Here is a 7,994-nt window from a genome sequence, read left to right as displayed (position 1 = left end):
TTTTTGAAGGAGAGTTTGCTGTATATAATATTCTTAGTTTGTAGTTTGTTATGTTATGTTTTGTTTTGTTTTCCAGCACTTTAAATGTGTTATCCACTTCCTTTCTTGTCTATAAAGTTTCTGCTAAGAAATCCATCAATAATCTTGTGGAAGCTTGTATGTGATGAGTCGCTTTTCTCTCACTGTTTTCTAGATTCTCTCTTTGTCTTTGATTTTTAAGTTTGTCTATAATATGTCTTCGTGTCTCTTGAGGTTTATCCTAGTTCAAGTTTTTTGAGCTTCTTGAATTTGGATGTGCATTTCCTTCCTCAGATTAAGAGTCTGCAGCCATTATTTCTTCAAATAAGAAATTACTCTTTTTCCTCTATCCTCTTTTATGGATTTCTGTAATGCATACATTGGTTCATTTGGAAGTCCCTTAAATTTTCTTCACTTCTTTTTTCTTCCCTGACTCCATCATTTCAAATGATCTATCTTCTTTTTGAGATTATTTATTTTATTTTATTTGAATTCAAGTTAATAAGTCTGTTAACATACAGTGTATTATTAGTTTCAGGGGTAGAATTTAGTGATTCATGTGTTGCATATAACACCCAGTGCTCATTACATTAAGTGCTCTCCTTAGGGTCCCTCATCCCATTACCCCATCTCCCACCCCTCTCCAGTAAACCTCAGTTTTTTTCTCTATAGTTAAGAGTCTCTTATGGTTTGGTTCCCTCTCTCTTTGTATCTTATTTCATTTTCCTTCCCTTCCCATATGTTCATCTGTTTGGTTTCTTAAATTCCACCCAAGAGTGAGTGATGAGAATGCAAACTGATGCAGTCAGTCTGGAAAACAGCATGGAGATTTCTCAAAAAGTTAAAAATAGAACAATAACCCAGCAATTACACTACTAGGTACTCATGCAAAAGATACAAAAATTGTGATTTGAATGGGCACTTGCACCCAACGTTTATAGCAGCAGTGTTCATGATATGGAAAGAGCCCAGATGTGCATCAGCAGATGAATGGATAAAGAAGATTTTATATATATATATATATATATATATATATATATATATATATATCTTGCCATTTGCAACAACATGAATGGAACTAGAGTGTATTATGCTAAGTGAAATAAGTCAGTCAGAGAAAGTCAAATGACCTATCTTAAAGTTGTCTGTGGCACTGCAGTCTTCTGGTGCTACAAGAAATTGCTGAGCTCTCCTCAGTTCTCCGTGAGACCCAGGCTTCCACACTCTGCCAGTTCTCCACTGGTACTCTGAGTTAGATGAGAAAGAAACCAGTCCCTCAGGCAGACCCACGTGGCCAGAAATTCAGACCTGTAGTCCACTTTTGTCTCTCCTCCCAAAGGAAAAGCCACAAAAAAGCTAGGCATTTTCTCGTTATACCATGATGTGCTGGCTGGATTATAGCTATTGTGGACAGAATTTAATTGCTTTTCTCATCTGTTTCAATGCAGCTATTCTTGGTTTTGTGATTATTTTTGTTACTATTACTTTTTAATTGGTTTCTGTATTTTTCATAAAGGCTTGTTACACTGTTGATGTATCTCTGTGGTAGACCAAAGCTGCCTATTCCACCATCTTACTTATTTGAATCTCTGAGGTGCTGTTTTTTAAACAGTGACTAATTCTCTTCTTCAATGGCATGAGCTCACTCTCGAACCTTAGGAGTGTCTATCGCAACTCAAATTTTGGTGGTTGCAATGTATTCTACAATCCATCCTGGTCTACTCTGGAGAATTATAGCAATTTTGGATGGGCCAGGTCATATGATCTGAGTACCAGGACCAGGTATTTAAGAACCAGAACATGATGCACAGGCCTCCCTTGTTCTGGTCACCATTGAAAATTGGGCAGATTTTCAAGTCACTCAGCAAATGTGTTGAGCAATATTTCCCAGGGTGGTATATGTTCTCCCTAAAATATGGAGAGATTTGACAAGTGTTGTGTCTCCTAGTTATCAGCAGTATAAGGTGAAATAATTTGTTTTTTACATTGGAGGGGATACCCCCAAAATGCTGTAGGCTATTGGCTACAAAAAATTTTAAAAAGTCCCTGAATATGTACAGAGTATCTCCCACTCTCAGTTACACTTGTATCATTACCAGATCTTATCCAGAATACTTTTTACTTCCTTTCACTAGATTTAATTTGCATGATGTCATCACTATAAGAGATCATCATGATATCCTGCAGAATCTCAAGATTATCAAAGTCCCTTGTGATTCTATTATGACAGAGAGAGGAAAAGTTAGCAAAATCCTAAAACAAGACTACATATATATGTTTTGCAGTTTATTTTAGGTGAATAAAAAGAGCTTTTTGATGGACATCGAAGGAATGCATATGCTATATTAATAGCCGTATGCCAAATTTCAGAGATCTATTCTAATAAAAATCCCACTTCCAACACATTGGTTGTGATTGAGCCTACCAGTTGGTTAAGTTTGTGCAGTTCATCATAATCTGCCATGTTCTGTCCTGTTTTCACGAGGGCCAGATTGGTGAATTCAGTGGGGATGTGATGAGGACTACTACCGCTGCATTCCTTAAGTCTTTGAGGGTAACACTAATTTTTGCCATTTTATCCTTCTGAATTCAAAACAAGTTCGATTCTAATAAAGAGTGTTGCTTCTTATGGCTGTCTCTACCCTTATTTACTCAGTCATAGACATAAGAAGCTTACCTTACACTCATTTTGAGTATTAGTGAATTCTCATGCATTGTGGGTCCCCTAAAAATTGTGTACCAGTGGCGAACACTATATACAAACAGGGAGACAAACAACAGGGGTGTATAGCTCTTCTTCTCATGTTCATGCTTCATTGTCACATCAAACTTTACTTACAAAACCCAAGTCCAGAGAATTTCAAGAAGACTATACCAGTGCATTCAACCAAGCATGGAGCCCTTTTAAACATAGGGTTCTGGGAGACTGCAGAGATCACCTGCCCATGAGGTTGTTGCTGACCACAGCCTTACACAGTGGAGTTGTCAAGAGTGGTCTACAGAACCAAGTTTAATGAGAGGTCATGCAAAACTTTCCCTAATACATAACCCACTGTGTCCCTAAAAACTATTATGTTGCTAAAGAATATATTTTTGCAAATTGGGAAATTCTTTAATGTGATTTTTTAAAAGTAATTGCTCTGATTTAAATTCAAATAACATGAAAGTAATGTATTAGTTAATTTTGTTTGTTTGTGGATATTTTGTTTCTAGGAGTTTTACCAAACTTTTGGGCTGCAGCCAGACAAGAGCTATACTTGGGCTGACTCCCAGTTCTAAAGATTGTGGAACCAAGCCCAAATTTCAAGGTCAAGGACTAGGGACTCTTTGGCTGTTTGGAACTGTTAGAATTGGGAAAGAAAGGGCCCCAGTGACCTAAGCATTGAAGAGAGAAATCTTAAAGCCCACTGATCTGTAGCACCTCATTTCCTACCACGCTGAGCTCTCTCAAGGGGACTCCATTAGATTTTAGAATGGAAGGAAATCTATCACATGTAGGAGTTCTTGCTTTCAAGCTTCTGGTTAAACGTAAAGGAGATAATGTTTGGTAGTCAAGGGTAAAGGGAGGATTAAATGACCTAGATCTACCAAAGGGAATCTGGCCATAGAACTATGGATCCAAAGAGAATAGCAGGTAATCATAAACTTGTATGTTTTACAAATGACTTTATGTCTAATGCCAGGTTCGTGAGGCCATGAGAGCCATGCAATCTTGTATTTCATCAGCGTTTGTAACAGCAGTGGTGTCTGGAGTTATTTAGCCACCTTCTTTCATTTAAACTAAGAATATTAGGAAAATGACCATAGCATTCCCAATGTCTCTGGAAGACAAGACAAAACTGTCATTTAACTATATGAAAGGTGAGACTAAGATTAAGGTAGATAACAATTACTACACAGAAGGCAGAGATTTGGGCAATGAAAAAGCTAAAAGTAAATTCTGAGTTTCCTGCCCTCCAAACCCATGCTCTCCACTCAAATACATATTGGTCTGTACTTTAGGTGATTTTCTCTGTGGTCTTAAATGGGTTTTTACAAGGTCTGTGGAGTTTCTACATGCTGTTACATATGTTTTAGTAATGCTGATGTTAAGTTTTGCATGTGTTTTATTTTATTCCCCTAGTAGTCTTAAAAGTAAGACAAGAATTATTTAAAGGGGAAAAGAGATTATTATTTCAGTTTAAGAGTCCCAGTAGAATGGAGAAAACTTGGAAAGTGTAAAGAGTTCTATATTCCTATTAAGTGTGACTCAAAAGCCACCCTTGGTTTTACACTATCTCTATCTATAATTTTACTTCTCCCTAGCATTTTTTTCAGACTTGCACAGCAGCTAATCCTCATAAAGGAAAAGCCACACATGAAATTTAAACTCCAATACTTTTGCTAAAATTCCTGTAGGAAAACATCTTCTCCCTTTCCATGACTATATTAAATTGACTACATGGAATACATTCAAACTTCTCCTTTCAATATTCACCTTTGGATGGAATCCAGACATTAACTAAGAAATGTGTAGAAAATCAGGTGTTATTGGACATAGATTATCTGGAATATGCTTTTGTGGTCTTTAGAAGTTAACACTTCATGGAGGAAAACCCTAACAACATACATACACATCTAATTTAGCTACTTACCTAGTCTAGCAAATATCAAGGTATATATAATGTGTACATCTATACTTGTAAAGAAGTCCAAAGAAGTCCTATGCACAGGGCCAGATTTTAAGTTTTATGCAAAAAGATGTCAGATATTAGAAGGCTCCCCACTTTTCTCCCTAAATAGAAGTTTTAAAAAATAATAATTTTATTTTATTTTCTCTTCAGATAGAAATAAAAATAAGAAGCTTATTTTCTTCCCAAATAAGAAATAAAATACAAATTTTCTCTCCAAATCTTTGTTAGTGGTATTATGGGCTTTTTTAGTTTGGTCATCAAACCCTGAAATGTTCAGGTCAGAAAGTAAGACCAGTGGATTTCACACTATTGTACCTGAACTTTCGGTTTCTCAGAGGCCACACTGGAGAACAAAGGAAAGACCAGGGTATGGAGCTACCAGCTCCCATCACTCCCATTTCAACTGCTAAGTTTTCCTTTTCAGCAGTCTTATCTGGGAATTTCTAAAATTAGCTGAGAAAAAAAGAATTCTGTTGAGAAAAAGCTTGAAAATTACTGATATAATAAATTCTTTTATTTTTTTTAGGTAAAGAAATTGAGACCAAGAGAGGGAATCATCCTGCTTCTTGGCACAGTACCACAGATAACTCCCTGAGCCTCAATGGCCCTCCAGCCATAGTCTTTATACCATATAGACTTGTGATGTATGAAAAGTTATTGTCCAATTCCATGCACTGCTTCTTCCTTCCTAATGTTCCATTTGCTTACTTCCCCTTTTGGTTATTAAAACAGAAACTGTTGGGGCGCCTGGGTGGCTCAGTGGGTTAAAGCCTCTGCCTTTGGCTCAGGTCATGATCTCAGCGTCCTGGGATCGAGCCTCACATCGGGCTCTCTGCTTGGCGGGGAGTCTGCTTCCACCTCTCTCTCTCTGTCTACTTGTGATTTCTGCCTGTCAAATAAATAATAAATAAAATCTTAAAAAAAACAAAACAAAACAGAGACTGTTAGTCACCTACACAGTATCACATGTCCCTTCTTCAGTAACAGAACCCTACTTTTATTCCAGAGCCTACCATGCCCAGCTCAAGCACTGCATTTCACAGCCTCCCTTGCAGTAACTATGACACTGAGTTCTGGCCAGTGAAGTAAAAGCAGAATTATTGTGTGGGACAGCTGAGAAGTCTCTTTAAAGGGAGTTGACTCAGTGTAGACCTGGGCCTTGTTTTCCCCTTCCCTCTTTCTTCCTTTGGGAGGGGTGTAAACTTGATAGCTGAAGCCTACAAGGGCAGAGCAAACACAAAAGGTACTTTGGTTTTGGATAATTTCTTGAGGCCTCCATACCAGCCCTCTTTTATTTAGAAGAGTAAACCTTTGTGTGTTTAAGCCACTTAGTGATCTTTACACATGCTTTATACCTTATCTTTGCTTGTGCTTTCCAGAATACAACTGGTCCTTTTTCTTACACCCATTATAAATAAAAATTAATTACTCCTCTATTTTATCACCTCAGGCCTTTTAAAATTACTTAATAATATTTTCAGTAACAACTGACAATTAAGATTTCCCCTTCCATATAGCATTTGTCAAGGACAGTCAGCATTTTTTACCATGTATCTTATTATATTCCTCTTCAGTGAAAATGGGCATGCCTTATATAGTAACAATATTAATTGAAATATGTAATTAGCAAGAATGCAAGTACCTCCCAAATATGCGAAAGAGAATTTAAAAATAGAAATGAAATTAAATAAATGGAATTGTTTAGAGGAATAATTTGAATTAGAAAAAAATTTCTTGAGTATAGTTGACATGCAATGTTACATTAGTTTCAGATGTAGGACATAGAGACTCAGCTTCTCTGTACATTATGCTATGCTCATCACAAACACAGCTACCATCTGTCACCATACAGTGCTATTATAATGCCATTGACTAGATTCTCTATTCTGTGCCTTTTATTCCCCTCATTTATTCATTCCATGACTGGAAGCCTGTGTCTCCCAATCCCTCTCACGCATTTTGCTTATCCTCCATCCCCTTCCCTCTGGCAATGATCAGTTTGTTCTCTTTATCTATAGGTCTGATTCTGCTTTTATTTGTTTATTTATTCATTTTCTTAAGATTCCACATATGAGTGAAATCATGGTATTTGTCTTTCTCAGTCTGACTTACTTCACTTACATAATACCCTCCATGTCCATCCATATTGTCACAGATGGCAAGGGCCTATTCTTTTTTATGGATGCATAATATTCCTGTGTGTGTGTGTGTGTGTGTGTGTGTGTGTGTGTGTGTGTGTTCCTTATCTCTTCACCTACTGGATGGACACTTAGGTTGTTTCCATCTTGGCTAGTGTAAATAATATTGCAATAAACATGGGGGCATATATCTTTTTGAATTAGTGTTTCTGTTGTCTTTGAGTAAATATCCAGTAGTAGAACTTTGAATCAGATGGTAGTTCTATTTTTAGTTTTTTTGAGGAATCACCATACTATTTTCTACAATGATTGTACTGATTTTCATTCCCACCAACAGTGCATGGTGGTTCCTTTTTCTCCACATCCTTGCCAACACTCCTGTTATTTCTTGTCTTTTCAATTCTAACCACATTCAGGATTTTGACTTATAATCAGCCCATTTCGTAGTTCAGAATTTTGAACAAAATGTAAGATAACTGGAAAGACATTTTTGCAGTAAGGGGATGTTTGTTCTCTCCTTGGATTTTACCTTGCAAACACTCATTTGATGAAAGTTCTTGGATTTAAAGTACAGGCTACAAGAAAACCCAAGTGCTTTACTTTGCAATTATTAGAAACTTTGAAATTCTACCAAGTATTCAGGGTGGTTACTGAAAGTGATTTTTTTTTTAGTGCTTTCAGCTACTATCTAAATTTTGAGAATAATTTGAACTTATGCTTTAAAAACTTGAAATAAATATGCAGAAACCCTTAAAAACATAGGATATCTCAGTAAATATATCTGTCAATAAATATAACGTGTGCCAAAGACACTTCTGACTTTAGAATCATTGAGACATAGGATGTTAAATCTAGATATACTTAGAAGAGTGTGTAGTGCAATTTCTTCATTTCTCTTCTGTGTTAGCAGGTAGAAAAAATGAGAACCTCAGTTTTCTGCTGACTTCATTATTCTTTCCCTCAGTATAGAGCATCTGCTTTTTTTTTTTCTCAAAGATTTAATTAATTTATTTAACAGAGAGAGAGAGCAAGTGAGATTACAAGTAGGCAGAGCAGCAGCCAGAGAGGGGAGGAAGCAGGCTCCCTGCCAAGCAGAGAGCCCGATGCGGGGCTCGATCCCAAGACCCTGAGATCATGACCTGAGCCAAAGGCAGAGGCTTAACCC

This window comes from Meles meles, chromosome 2, assembly GCF_922984935.1.
Source record: "Meles meles chromosome 2, mMelMel3.1 paternal haplotype, whole genome shotgun sequence".
In the NCBI taxonomy this organism is placed as follows: domain Eukaryota; kingdom Metazoa; phylum Chordata; class Mammalia; order Carnivora; family Mustelidae; genus Meles; species Meles meles.
The sequence above is the reverse complement of the archived record's forward strand: the minus strand, read 5'-3'. Positions refer to the sequence as shown.